Genomic DNA, 13,529 nt, shown 5'->3' with positions numbered 1-13,529 from the left:
GATCCAAATGAGATTTTTCACTATCGCTTTACGTTTCACTGGCTTATCAGAAACCCTTGGAAGTTGTCTCCTGCAGTTATGTACACATTAGCAATTACATTCTGCGACTAAATTCTTTCACCAAAGGACATGACGCCGTCCCCCAGGCGTGACACCGAGCCAGCTCGCAGCTGGGCCGGCTCCTTTGCTTTCCTAATGAATTAGGAAATAATGGCTGTAAGTATCGAGCAGCTGAAGCAGCACGAGCTTCCTTCATTCTGAAAAAAATGCATTTAACTGTTTTGCTCTCAGCATATGCTCTGGGACACCTTTTACATGAACAGAAAAGGAAAATGTTTCACCCCGGTGCCAACAGAGGCAGCACAGCTCAGTGCCCCCGACCGCGTTAGACCTCTTGGCTCTTCTTGCTGCCCAGAAAGCCCCAAGTTCACTTTGTGTTTCTCATTTCTTCCCCACCAGGTTCCCTCTAGGAGTTTCCACTTAAAAAAATCCCAATTATTTAGAACATCATCATTTTCTTCCTGCTGTTAAGCAGCCTGATGTGCAACCTGCATGTCAGTGGGAAAGACGGTGCCGTGTTTTCTTTCCCGGACGGAGATGCAGGCGCTTCTGCTGCCAACTCATTACACCGCCTACAAGAATTCAATACAAAGTGTGCTCCAAATTACAACTCGGACAGCTGGCAAGTATCTGGCGTGCCTGCTCGCATGCAGCATGCGAATAAAAATAGAAGAACCCTTCTAGTTTGAACGCTGCCACCATTGAAATGGAGTGGGCACAAGGCTTTGGAGAGCAGCACGCCTTGCCCTAAAAATGACACAGTTATTATCAAGCAGATAAACTTTGAAAAACGCGGTCCAACATCTTCAACGAGAGCATGCTTTTGTTTGGCAATGGCTAGGGAGCTTCACGTAATTTCTGCAGTTAATCAGGGCTCATCTTCCAGTAAGCGATGGATACGCAGGTTCCCGGAGGACGGCGCTGCCGCAGCCAGCGCCCAGCAGTCGGTGCATTAGCAGTTCCTCCATCACCTGCCTCTAAGTGCTCCCCGGAAAGCTCAAATCCCTGGGAAGCCCCCAAACCCCCCAATTTTGGTTCACTGATGTTTACAGTTCATTAGCGGCACAAACCATTCGCAATGGTGCTCGCGCATCCTCTGAAGGTACAGCTTCATTGGCTTTTTCTTTCACTACGCAAAAGCAGAGGTTAAGGAAGTCACACTGCTTATGGCAGAGAAATGAATCGAATCTGGTTTAAGTTAGAAGAACTGGCTAAAAATGCCTCATTTTTCCTGCTTAGCAAACCCTGGCACTCCGTACAGATGGTTCTCCAGGAAAGAGTTACTGATGGGAGTTACTCAATTGCAGAATTAAAGGCTTCAGTGGAATTTTTGCTGCTTCAACTCAATATTTCTGAAGGTAATGACAATAAGCAGTGCCACTTTAAAACTTTAATAAAGGATTTTGCCAGGGAGTTTTGAATCTTTGGTTATAATTTCTTTCATGGGTATTTTTCTCACAGTGTTCACTGTGAGAAAAAAAAACCACTGGAAATACTTTTCCTCAAAGCACATCATGGAATGTATTGGTGGCTGAAGCTCACTATTGGTAAACACGAGCTACGCGGGAAGGCAAAGCGTAAGGTTTTCTGTCCGCGCTGGTTGTGAAGGAGAAGCCGAGAGGGCAGGGACCTGGGCGACAGCCACCTCAGGGCCTGAGAGCGCGGCTCGGCCACCGGCAGCACCTGGGACTGAAACAGAGCAGCGCCTGTGCGCGGCCCCGCTTCCGAACTAACCCTTCCTACGGGTCCGTACATGAAGATATACGCACCAGGGAAGGGCGTCCGAGCTGCAGGTAACGGGGCGCAGGGTCAAGCAGGAGAGCGAACACCCGGCAGCGGGGTCTGGGATCCGGGAGACGCCTGTTTCTGGGGAGAGCTGCTGCGTTTCCCTCTCCCGATCCTTCAAACCAAGCTCCGTCTGGCACTTCATTCTCCAAATAACAGTCTGTCCCAGCAGAGTTTATGTTTAGACTCTGGCATTAACCCTGGCAAATGTGTTTGGAAACCTTCTGTTTCTAGATTTTTTTCATATTCAGCACGCCAGAGATTACTGGGAGGCGGCAGCGCCGGGTACTGGGGAGACCAAGATAACGCACAAATCCTGGTTTTATTGAAGTTCACCGCAAAGGCTGAGCTGGCCTTTACGTATGGCACAACAGAAACTTTAATTCTGTTTTTTTTAGAATGCAGCCCCTGAATGCACGTAGTAGGCATGTAGTAAAGTATAAGATAGAGATGTCCTTTTATTTTACCTTTTTTTTTTTTTAATCCTACTTTTCTGCTCCTTCGAAGAGCAAATGAAAAGGGAGGGATGAACAAAATTAGAAGTGATAAAAAGCATGCTGAAAGCTACTCGATAGCAAACTGCTTTAGTCATGAATTATTTTGTACGGCCGTGACAGTGAATTATTTATTTTTAAGTACAGGAGGTGATTACTATTAAACATCCAATAGACAAAAAAAAAAAAAACCACCAGTGAAAGGAAAGCTCAGAACAACTGCTGAGAAGAGATAAAAGGTTTTCAGAGAAGACATCTCTCTTCAGAAGAGACGCAGGTCAGTAAAGCGCAAAGAACTGTTGCACAGGGAGAGACTAATATTTCTGTCTATGGCTCCTCTGTTCTGATTTTCAAGATTCCTTCAGTTCTTTTCTTCCAACAAAACTGGGATGCACACCTACAATTATAGGCTTGTACACCCAACCCAGGACCTAACACCGGCTTGGCAGCACGTGTAGCTTTAAAATTCGAGCAAACAAAATATAATTCGAAGCCGATCAGTCAAAACAGCTTTCCTTTGTAAGAAACAGAATTGCAAAGTCTTCGGATTTCTTATTCCGAGCCACAATGTGGGATCAGAGATCAAACGCAGCAGCAGGACCTGGCCGGGGGACGCCCTGTGCCTGTCTATTTTCCAGCTCTACTGGGGAAGGCCACGTCTAAGTTTAAATAGTTTTGCCAGCTGGAGCAAACAGACTTCATTCTTAAAGACAGCAGGAAATACCAGACATTAAAACTCTACTGTAGTGCCAAATCCTTAATTTTTGTGACTTTTGTATGCCTAGCCCTGCTTGAAAAATAAATTCACACCTTACAAGCATTCTACCCCAATATTTTAAGCATCAGGATATCTCAGTTCTTCTAATATTTGTAGACAGGAGTACTTCATCCACGATTTAAACCCATACTATTTAAACCAAACACAAACAAGCCTAAGAAGCAGCTGCACTCCACCAGGAATGGGTCCCAGGGGTGTTATTTGACCAAGAGCACCAAGATGCTGAGCTGCATCAAACTAGACGCTCAGGGAAGCTGTGGATGCCCCATCCCTGGAGGGGATGCAGTGATGGGACAAGGGGTGATGGCTTCAAACTGGAAGAGGGGAGATTGCGATGAGATCTGAGGAAGAAATTCTTGGCTGGGAGGGCGGTGAGCCCCTGGCCCAGGTTGCCCAGAGAAGCTGGGGCTGCCCCATCCCTGGAGGGGTTCAAGGCCAGGTTGGACGGGGCTTGGAGCAACCTGGGTTGGTGGGAGGTGTCCCTGCCCAGGGCAGGGGGTGCCACTGGGTGGGCTTTATGGTCCCTTCCAACCCAAACTGTTCTGTGATTCTATGATTTTCACAGGGAAGGCAGGACGCCAAGTGGCTGCTCCATCCGGCGGGTGCAGAAGGGCCCAGGGAAGCCACCATTCCTGGAGATCACCAGCTACCAGGGGAGCAGGAGGTAAAGCACTGAGTGGACGGGCACAGGGCATGGCTGGCAGGACTCTTCTGTTGCTGTTCAATATTTTCCACTAACAATGACAGCCTCCATCATCCAGTAAAGCTGCAAATTTAGGAAAGCATTAGAAGTACAGTGGAAAACAGGATGCTCAATAAACTAACGACGTGCTCTGGAAAATAAAAATCTCAACAAACGCAAGTTATTCAGACAGGACCAACCAACTGGACAAGGAGAAGGCAGAAGTTGTCCCACTAAACAGGATGGCCTTGGGGTTCTTTTGTGCTTGTTTGTTTTTTTGGTTTAATTTTCTTTTTTTAAAGTACCTAGAGGCTATGCTGCAGTGCAGAATTGTCTCCAGGCTCTCATGGCAAAAATCACACCGGGATGGGTATCCACATGGAAACCCTTCTGCTCTCTTCAGCACATGTGCAGATGCAGCCAGAGCACTGCCAGGGTTCGGGTACCACTCCAGAAGGACACGGACAACACGGAGAGCATCAGCAGGGGCAGACCCAGGGCACCCTTCTGTGAAGGAACCTTCCTGGGGCCCTCTTCAAGGCCAGGTCTCACCCACCCCGCATCCCTACACACACGCTCTGCTCCAGCGCCTGGATATCAAAACCAGTTCTTACAATCAGAAACTTGTTTGGTGATTTGGTTTGTTTGGGTTTTGTTTGTTTATGGAATATTTATGTCATTTCCTGGAGCAGTTGATTTAATTTCATCCCAGTCTAATGGGAATTCGGCAAGTTTAAGAGTTTTATCCTTCAGAGAGGCAGCTTTACAGAAACACATCCACGCCTCCCGTAAAGAAACTCCTTTTTTCATGTCTTTCCCTAGTAAGGAGGTAGTAATTGTACTGAAATAAGAAAAAAAAAAGTTATTTACTGTGTTTAGTATTTACAGCATTTAGAAACAGTTAATGGAGGATAGATGTTACAATAATGGCTCTATGCAGTTTGTCTAACAGCTTAAAGTGGAAACTTTAAAGTTGTACTGTGGCAAAAAAAAGGCCCGTGTACACTCTGGTGGCTACGTCCTTCCAGTTGGTGCTTTTGAATTCAGGCTAACTCACACTTAACCTAACGAAAAAGTCCTAATGATGAATTAAGCTCTCAAACTCTCTTCCAAAGCAAGTTTCCCTTGTCCAGCTCAACCTCAAGACACAGTAACTCAACCTGAAAAAGAAAAGAGCCTCAGCCTTTCAAGGAAAAAAAAAAAGGGGGGGGGGAGGGGGAAAGAAAGCTTTACTTCATCTGGATGTCCTGAGATATAAGAGATGGAAGTGAGGAAGCAGCTCCCAAGGTGTTTTCTACCCATCTGTCGCTGGCTGTCAAGCCCCTTCTGATTCGCCCTGCGACCTCATGGATGTCCCGAAGCCATTTCTCAACTTTTGTGGGAGCACGACAGAGTCCGGTTTTGCTGCCTCCCACCGCTGTCTCCTAACGAGGAGAGGGACCGCTCCACTTCTGCTGGGAGGGGGTAGGTTTGGATTTCGCTGTGCCAAGCAGCTGCCCTTAGGCGGTCCTGCAGACCCTTGCAAGGAGGGGACTGATGGTTTCTTCTCCGCGCAGCCCACTGACAGCCCTCCGGGGGTTCCCAGGGTGGGAAGCCAGGCGCCCTCCCACGCACCAGACCTCCATCCCTCGGAGGGAGCTGGAGGGACAGCTGCGCTGAATTGCTTCTCACGGGCTAGAAAGAGAGATGAAATCACTCCAAACTCCTTGGGGTCACGACAGATTCAGAAGACGAGGCTCGCGTCATTTCCATTTGGGCAGAAAAGGCTGTGGTAACGTCCGTGCGCAGGAGGCAGCTCCGCCGACATGCGGAGTCCTGGGTTTGCTACGAACGGCGAGCAGCGTCTCAGTGAAGTTGGCACAGTCCTTCCCATCACACCTCCTCCCTACGCAATAACCGTCACCAGTGCTGGGCCACTTACATCCTCGCCACAAAACTAGTTCTGAACACCAGAAATCATAAACTTACACAAATATCCTCACTGTACACAACCATTCTTTCTCATGAAACTCTATTCTCCATTAGCCTTTGTAACTAAGGCTCCTTCCCACTTCCACCTCAATAATGGGGACTGAAGGTGTCTTGACTGCAGTTTCTTACAGTCAGGAAAGAAACGAATTTACAAAGAGACAGTGCTCAGCTCCAAACGCACATTTACAGTCAATGTTAATCCAGAGGGAGTCTCTAACGATCTTCTTTGGCCGCACTTCTCCAAGACAGATTTTAGCTGTTCTCCCCGCTGCAATACACTGAATGATAATCTTATAACAGGATGCTAGCTATTCTTTAAGAAGTGGCACTCCAATTTCTTCAACTTCTAAATGCCGAGTAACCCACAGAATGGAAAGCTGCAACCCGAACTTATTGTTCTCGACAACATAATCTTTCTCTTTTTCTGCTTGGGATCAGTCTTATGCAAAAAAACCCCAGCGTCAACCGTAGTGTCTAGCAATATCATTAAACAAAAGCCACAGACAACAGATACTTCATGTGTTTCAAGGGAAATAACCAACAGTGGAACAACCTCAATCCTAACAAGCGCAGACTGATTTTGGTCTGTGGCTACAGGATGGTTTCTATTTCCTCTACGGGCTCTTAGTTTGATTGGATTAACTTCAGCTGCAAGCCCTCCGGCAATACTCCCAGTTGGATTTTCGCATTAAAAAAATGTGGGATGGGCTTCTGGAGCTGCTGTTCAGCTGGGATTGCGGGGTTTAATGCCTTCCGTGCTAGGAGGTTTAATGCCTTCCGTGCTAAACATCAGGCGGCCACCAGGTAAAGACTCTCGTGCTTGAGGATGCTGTGGCACCCCTACAACAACGATGTTGTCTGTAAACTATTTTGGCATTAAGCGGCTGCTGTCAATGAATTCTCCTAACTAACCCTTCCCCCTAAATGCTTCTAAACATCCCAGATTAGCTGAGCTCATGACCTGGGGCCAGACATCCTTGTACATGACATTTCTGGATTACACTTGTGCCCATCCAAACCCTTGCACCCAGCACACTACATCAGCCAGGACCACAGGGTAACCTGCCACTGAACCTCCTCTGCTTTTTAAAATACCAAATACTTTTAAAAAGTGAGTAGAAGGAGAGAAAAATTACTGTCTGCTGCAGCCAAAAACACCATTTCACTGGGAGCAGGCTGGCGCTCAGCAATGCTCTCCCCTCTTTCCCGGGCAGTTTGTTTTAAGAAAAGACATAGCACAGAGCAAGCCCCCAAGGACAGCAGCGCACATTTTTTTAAGTCTTTGACTCTTCACCTCCATTTATCGTAGACTTTTTATTGGCTTGCAACTTGCCGTGCAAGAGAATCCAAACGCTGTGGGATTCTGGTGGAGACACGGTTCGGGGAACAGCCCGGTTTCACCACCACAGACTGCAGACGTGCACAACCTCAGCTCAGTGTCTTGCTTCCTGACTTCCCTCTGCACCCCTTCCCCAACCCCAGACTTTTGTCTCCTACTCTCTTCTTGCATCTTATTTTACACGCATTAGCTAACAGGAGTTTTGCTACAGACTTCAAGACAGACACAGTTTCACTTCTGGATTCCAAATTTCTACCCTGTGCCCGTACGACGGGCATTGCCCGAAGCCTGCAAGCAACTCCCCCGTCCCAGCAGGGACTGGAGGTGGCGGCGGTTGATTCCGCATCACCAGCTTTCCTGCTAAAATCCAGGCAGGCACCAGCCCGGAGATGCTGCAGGCAAAGTCCTCCTAGGTCCCTATCAGGAGGGCAGGAGAGTTAAATCAGAACTCGATATTTACACCAAATACTTTGAGTAGCCCCATTTAAATCAGCAAAGATGCATTCAATATCCTCAGGAGACGGGGATATTTTCACAGAAGCTGCGCAATGTAAATCCTCAGAATCCCAAGATTTACCTGCTACTTCTTAAAGAATTCTATTTATGAAAAAACAGCTATTAACATGAAACAAGCAGGATAAAGGCCGTTGTCTTATTCAGTTGTTTTCCTGCAAAGAGAGGCCATAATTCCCTCCGTCTCCCCCAGCGCTTCAGGTAAAAGGGAATGATTTGCGATAGACGTGTGGTCTTTGATCACTACTCTGAGACTGAATCTAATTGACTGTAAACTACCAACCTCTCCCCTATCAATAAATAATGTATGAATATGTATTCATGCAAACACACGTACAACGCACTGGGACAGCAAGACAGAACCGGCAGGAAAAGATCATCCTCTTTTCCAAAATAGGTTAAACCATCACCTCTTAATGCATCCATTCCTGTTGCTAAAAGAAACTCAGTTTTGTGGTTTACCTGTTTGGGGTTTTTTCCAATGTAAGTTCTGCCCTGCAGAAGTAGGAGTCGCTTTTTCTGTTTTAAATAAACTGCTGTGAAACATCAAGCAGCCCAGCGCCTGCTCTCCCCCGCAAAAGGTAGGCAGCATCGCCACCACAAGCTTAATAGCAAGGAAGATTTCAAAGTAAGAAAGAACAAACAGGAAGGACGCAGTCAAGTTAGCTATTTCGGGGAGAATCAAGGCAAACTTCAAAAAGCTTTAAAAACAGCCTGAAATTTAAGTAGGTCCAATATAACTCAGAATTCCTTCATTATGAAGTATTTCCCAAACGATCAGCATAGGCAAGAAACCAGGAGCCACGCAGAGGATGTTCTCCGTATTCTCTCAGTGACTCTCGCTCACTTATCTCCACAGCCAAGGCCCAAGGTACAAATCCTTGCACTGAACAGAAAACACTGAAGCAAAGGTTCCCGAGCAACCCAGTTACACAAGGAGCACTGGCCTCTCTCCCCTCCACATCCTCTACTGGAAACCATGAAACACGCACCTCACTGCCGGAGGAAGCGGGGAAGAAGAGGAGACGAGTGGATTAAGGATTACCTCCCGACCTGGAACACTTTTATGTAGATTTCCTGGGAGACCTTTTATCGTTAAAGCAAGAAAGAGCACATTCTGCAGCAGCAGTTCCTCAGTGCTCATCTAAATACTACTGCGCTGCTTTTACCTATTTTTACGTTAGTATGAACATCTGGTTTTGCTGTGCAGGTTTCAGAAAAAGGTATGGTATTTCCAATTTTAAACTGGCAGTAGAATATTTGAATGCCGTGGTTCAGCCCTCTGATGATAGTGTTTTCTGTTAACTCCCGCTGCCCCACAGCAAACGACTAGCACCATTCGCTACATCCCAGAACAGCAAAAGTGACAGACGCTCAGGTCACCAGAAGAAACTCTAGAGACCAGGAGTCCCTATTCTGCAAATAGAGAGAATAAATATTAAGTGTTTTAAGACTTGAATACCTTTGCCTCACTGGAGGAAGAGCTTTTACCAAAATGAAACTATCTTTACCGAAAATACAAGAAAATATAAACTGTTTATCCGTGGCTAAATATATCCAGCATGAAGCCTCCAGCGCTCAACAAGCTTGAGGAAATCTCCACTTGATGAAAAGTCATCACTCAACAGCTTCCCTTCCAGAGACTTTATGAACGTCCTCATAGCTCAGACAGCTCAGTTCCACACACAGGAAACTCACAGAACGGTTCGGGTTGGAAGGGACCTTAAAGATCATCTGGTTCCACCCCCTGCCCTGGGCAGGGACACCTCCCACCAGCCCAGGCTGCTCCAAGCCCCGTCCAGCCTGGCCTTGAACCCCTCCAGGGATGGGGCATTGACAAATTCCCTGGGCAACCTGTTCCAGCACCTCACCACCCCCACAGTAAAGAATTTCTTCCTAGTAGCCAATCTAAATCTCCCCTCCTTCAGTTTGAAACCCTTACCCCATGTCCCATCATAACACTCCCTGATAAAGAGTCCCTCCCCATCCTTCAGACGAGAGTATTCGGAAACAGCAGGAGCTGACCTCCAAACCTTACCCTCCACTGAAGGCAGAGGAGAAAACTTCAATACTGGAGAAGACTGGCCCCAGCGAGAGTCAGCGGGCACAGCACCAGCCCACCCCGGTTCCCTGCTCGCCATCGTGCAAGATGATGAACACAAGGGACGTGGAGTTCAAAGACGACGAACAACTACGATGGGAGGAGAGCTTTATCAATCTACCTATACACAAACACAACGATTGCTTTATAGACAAGTTATGTCTGTCCCACAATGAGGTCATTAATCTAATGAAAATATATCAAGAAAAATGTGTGGAGACTGACAACGATACGATACCTCATCGTTAATCTTGACCATATAACATCGCTACAGGCAAAAGAGCTATTAAGATGAAGACACTTAAATCACTCTACAGATGGAACTCATCACGCCACTATAAAAATGGTTTATTAGCACTACACTTCAGAGCATTATCTGAAATTTTCTAACGCGCCTGTATTTAATATTTGTTGTGGCTTTATTGTTGCATCTTAGTTATTTTAAAAAGTTTGCACTATTGACGATAGGTCTGCCACTGACCAAAGCAGCACTGCAAGCATAATTTTCTCACAAGCGGGTTTTTTGTGGGGTGTTTTCCTTTTGAGCAACTGGCAACAGCATTGCCAAAAAAAAAAAAAAAAATCTGCAAACAAGCAAAGATCCAGTTAGCAATTAAGCATTAACAATAGTTTCGCTGATTGTCCTGTTTATGCCGAACACATTCCGCAGTGTGCATTGCAGCAAGAGACGGCCTATACACACAGGATAAAGCGATTCACAGCATTTCTGTGCTAGCAACTCTACTGACAATCTAAATAAAAAGACTTTTCAAAGTAAACATTTTAAGCATATTTAAATATTCTCTGCGTATATAAGCATTTCTATTTTACGCATTATAAGCATTTCTATTCTGTGCATTAGAAGCATTGACTAATAATGCAGATGGAGCGGGTTTGACTTCTTTCCTCGTGTCGCCGATCATTTTCAGAAAAGATGGTGCCTGGAAGATACCAAATACAGGCACGAAACGCTAAAACTACCGCTTACTTCTGCCCTTTGCATCGCTGACACTGCTGGCTGCCGGGCACGACAGAAAGCAGGTGGGTTCCCCGTATTTAAGTGGAGAGGACATCAACCCACCACGTCAGACAGCCAGAGGCATCGCGCTGCCGCGCAAAACATGTGGATTGCTATAAAATTTGTTAAGGGCAACCATCAAAAGTGGAAGACGACTACCTCCATTAACGGACGTTACCGCAGACCAAGGAGGTTGACCCAAAAGCATTTCCATTCCAGCTGGAGCTCGCACGGAGTTACAGGAAACGCACCCGTATGGCTTTAGTGTTGTTCGACGGATGCGAAGGCAAAGTACTTGCTTGTGAGCAAGATGTAGAAAACACCATTAGCGAAGCTGACAGAGAGAACGCTAATGCCACATCCATCTCACAGAAACTGTCGGCGCCTGCATCTTCCTATTCGAGTGGTTACTAGTTCTCAGGAGTCACTTGCAGAAGACAGGGGAAACCCAATTACTGAAAATAGCAATATCTTTGTCAAAAACCAGCAAGCAATTAAATCTCCCCTACACACGGAAACATATATTAAAGCTAATTATTGTACATCGGTCAATGTAATTGCAACTCAAATGCAACGTGGTCCACGTAATTAGTTGGCACTAATGGAAATCTCATAATGCAACAAACGTACTAAAACACTCTGCGTCGGGAATATTTCCTCACAGTACCAGGAAGTCATGCTCCTTCTCTTGTCAAATTTAAGAAGCACTTTGGCAAAGATAAGACGGATGGATATCCCTCCACCTTCCCCAACACAAGCACCTGGAGTTACTGAGGTCCCCACACCTAAAAGAAGGTGCCTGGTTGACAGAAGGTCCCCCATGCTCTGGTTGCAGCCTGTGCATGCCCCAAAGCCAAAATCCAACCAACAAAGCACCACCTGGATTTTCCTTACAGCCAGGTGGCAGAAGACAAGAACCACCCAGGGAGCTGTTTGGGGTCACCATCGAGCCACCCAGGACCTGCTGCTAGAGGCTGCAGCAAGAGCTACTCTCAACAACTTGATCTGGGCACAGGGATCAGCTTTGATAGCCTCAGTAATACACACCACCAAAACACATTTTGGTTTTGCTGTTCTTGTTAGCTCAGCTTCCTTTTGTTCCATTAGATACAACCCTTGCCATCGAGAAACTGCTTGCGCAACTCCAAGATACCCTCAGAGAGGGCACGGCAGTATTTCCCAGCCGTCAGCTGGCTCCTGGGCCAGTTTCCCTTCGATTTATACCACTTGGGAGATGCTCAGAGACACTCTGCCAAAGTGGGAACAGCAGGAAGATAAAGGAAGATGTGCAGCTGCAGCTCCTCCCATCAGGATACCCAGAGCATTATTAACTCCTCGGCAACAAGAACACCGGGGCAGAATTTAACCAGCATCTCTGCGGCACCTGGTACCTACTAAAGCATGAGAAGAGCCACATGCTTATGAAAGACCACACTTTACAAAGCCCAAAACGTCAGGCAGAAAACAAACACTATTTTGTTGCAGGTTTCAGAGAATTAGTAATTAGTGTTAGTTAACTATTAAGTGATTATACCCCTTCTGCCAGGTGTATTTCTCCAAGAAGAAAAAAAAATAAAAAAAAGTAGTTTCACCTTCTGTGAAGGACACGGTTGAAAGACCGGTTTTTGACTGCGATGGCAAATCTTTTTGTGATGACAGAGGACTAATAGTAGGCTGGGTGCAGCCCGTAACCGTGCCCAACTGGGCAAGTAGTGGCCAGCATGCACCTGGCAGCATCTCAGTGGCCATCGGATGTACATTACCCTGCGAGCCAAGCCTGCAAGCAAACAGCACAAGGAGGTTTTATAGGAGAAATATTGAATTTAATAGAAAAATTCTTCATGGTGCAAGTTTTTCTCAGAGCATCAACGGCCACCACTCTCCTTCGTAAACAAGAGTTTACGCAGTCCTTTGTACGCAACTCTTTGCTCCAACAGTTATAAGTCGGTTTAACATTTTGTCTGGTTTTGTTTTAGTTGCAGATACCTGCCCAGTTCCTCAGTGTTTTTGGGCTTGTAATCTAACATCACTTCTCCATCAGTAATATACTCTGGCCTAATAAATGAGTGGTTTAACACACATTTAGAGACTTACTTCAAGTAGGTACAAATTAACCAAACCACTGTTTTGCCATCTGCTTGGAGAAACAAATTCCCGCGTGAGGGTAATAAAATATGGTGATGTGACATTTCCCCGGTAGCTACAGAAAAGGACGCTTGGGCACAGCCCCCGAAACGCAGCCCGTCTCACCTCCGCAGGGAAACGACACAAAATACACCAAGCTCGTGGAAATTTCCAAACAGAAACTGGTCCTTCGGAGAGAAAGAAAAAACACAAACACAACAAACCACCCTGGTGGGGAAGTGGCTCTGGATGTGCCCATCTAGACTCCGCCACCATCATAAAATAGGGAGGAGGAAGGGAAAGCTTACGCATCTGTTTCCAGCAAGGGAACTAGGTCACTGGAGAAGCAATTAACAGGCTCGCTGCAACGATCTCCTTCCACCCAGCCACGGGGCAGCAGATCCCAGAAGCGCCTGATGAGCTGGGAGGTGGACGCACAGGAGCACCGGGACGGTCACGCGACTGAAACACCCCCTTGTTCACCACAACCTGCTGAAATGACAGTTTTTCAGATGCTGCTAGTTAGAAGTTAGCCGAAGCCGTAATTAACACAACGATGATGAAAAGCATAAAGCTTCTCTTCTGTCTAAAGGCCACTTGCATTTTAAAGGGGATCTTAAACTTCAGCAGGTGCCCTCAATGCACAGAGACTCAATTATTTAAA

At 46.5% G+C, this 13,529-nt stretch overlaps 1 protein-coding gene across 11 annotated transcripts in view; it reads right to left on the bottom strand.

Moving 5' to 3' along the window:
- The window catches only part of GLCE (glucuronic acid epimerase), a 57,541-nt gene that overhangs the window by 23,321 nt on the left and 20,691 nt on the right, over nucleotides 1–13,529 (bottom strand). For 2 of the 11 annotated variants that reach the window (XR_010072478.1, XM_063346185.1), the window contains exon 1: nucleotides 1,830–1,984. The exons of 5 other annotated variants lie outside the window; for them this stretch is intronic. The gene's annotated coding sequence lies outside the window, so the exon portion shown is untranslated. Of the gene's footprint in view, nucleotides 1–1,829; nucleotides 1,986–12,991; nucleotides 13,054–13,173; nucleotides 13,358–13,529 lie in introns of those variants that run through there. 4 more of the 11 variants (XM_063346194.1, XR_010072479.1, XM_063346192.1 and 1 more) reach the window with 4 other exon arrangements.

This window comes from Chroicocephalus ridibundus, chromosome 9 (genome assembly GCF_963924245.1).
Source record: "Chroicocephalus ridibundus chromosome 9, bChrRid1.1, whole genome shotgun sequence".
NCBI classification, from domain to species: Eukaryota; Metazoa; Chordata; class Aves; order Charadriiformes; family Laridae; genus Chroicocephalus; species Chroicocephalus ridibundus.
The sequence above is the reverse complement of the archived record's forward strand: the minus strand, read 5'-3'. Positions and strand labels throughout refer to the sequence as shown.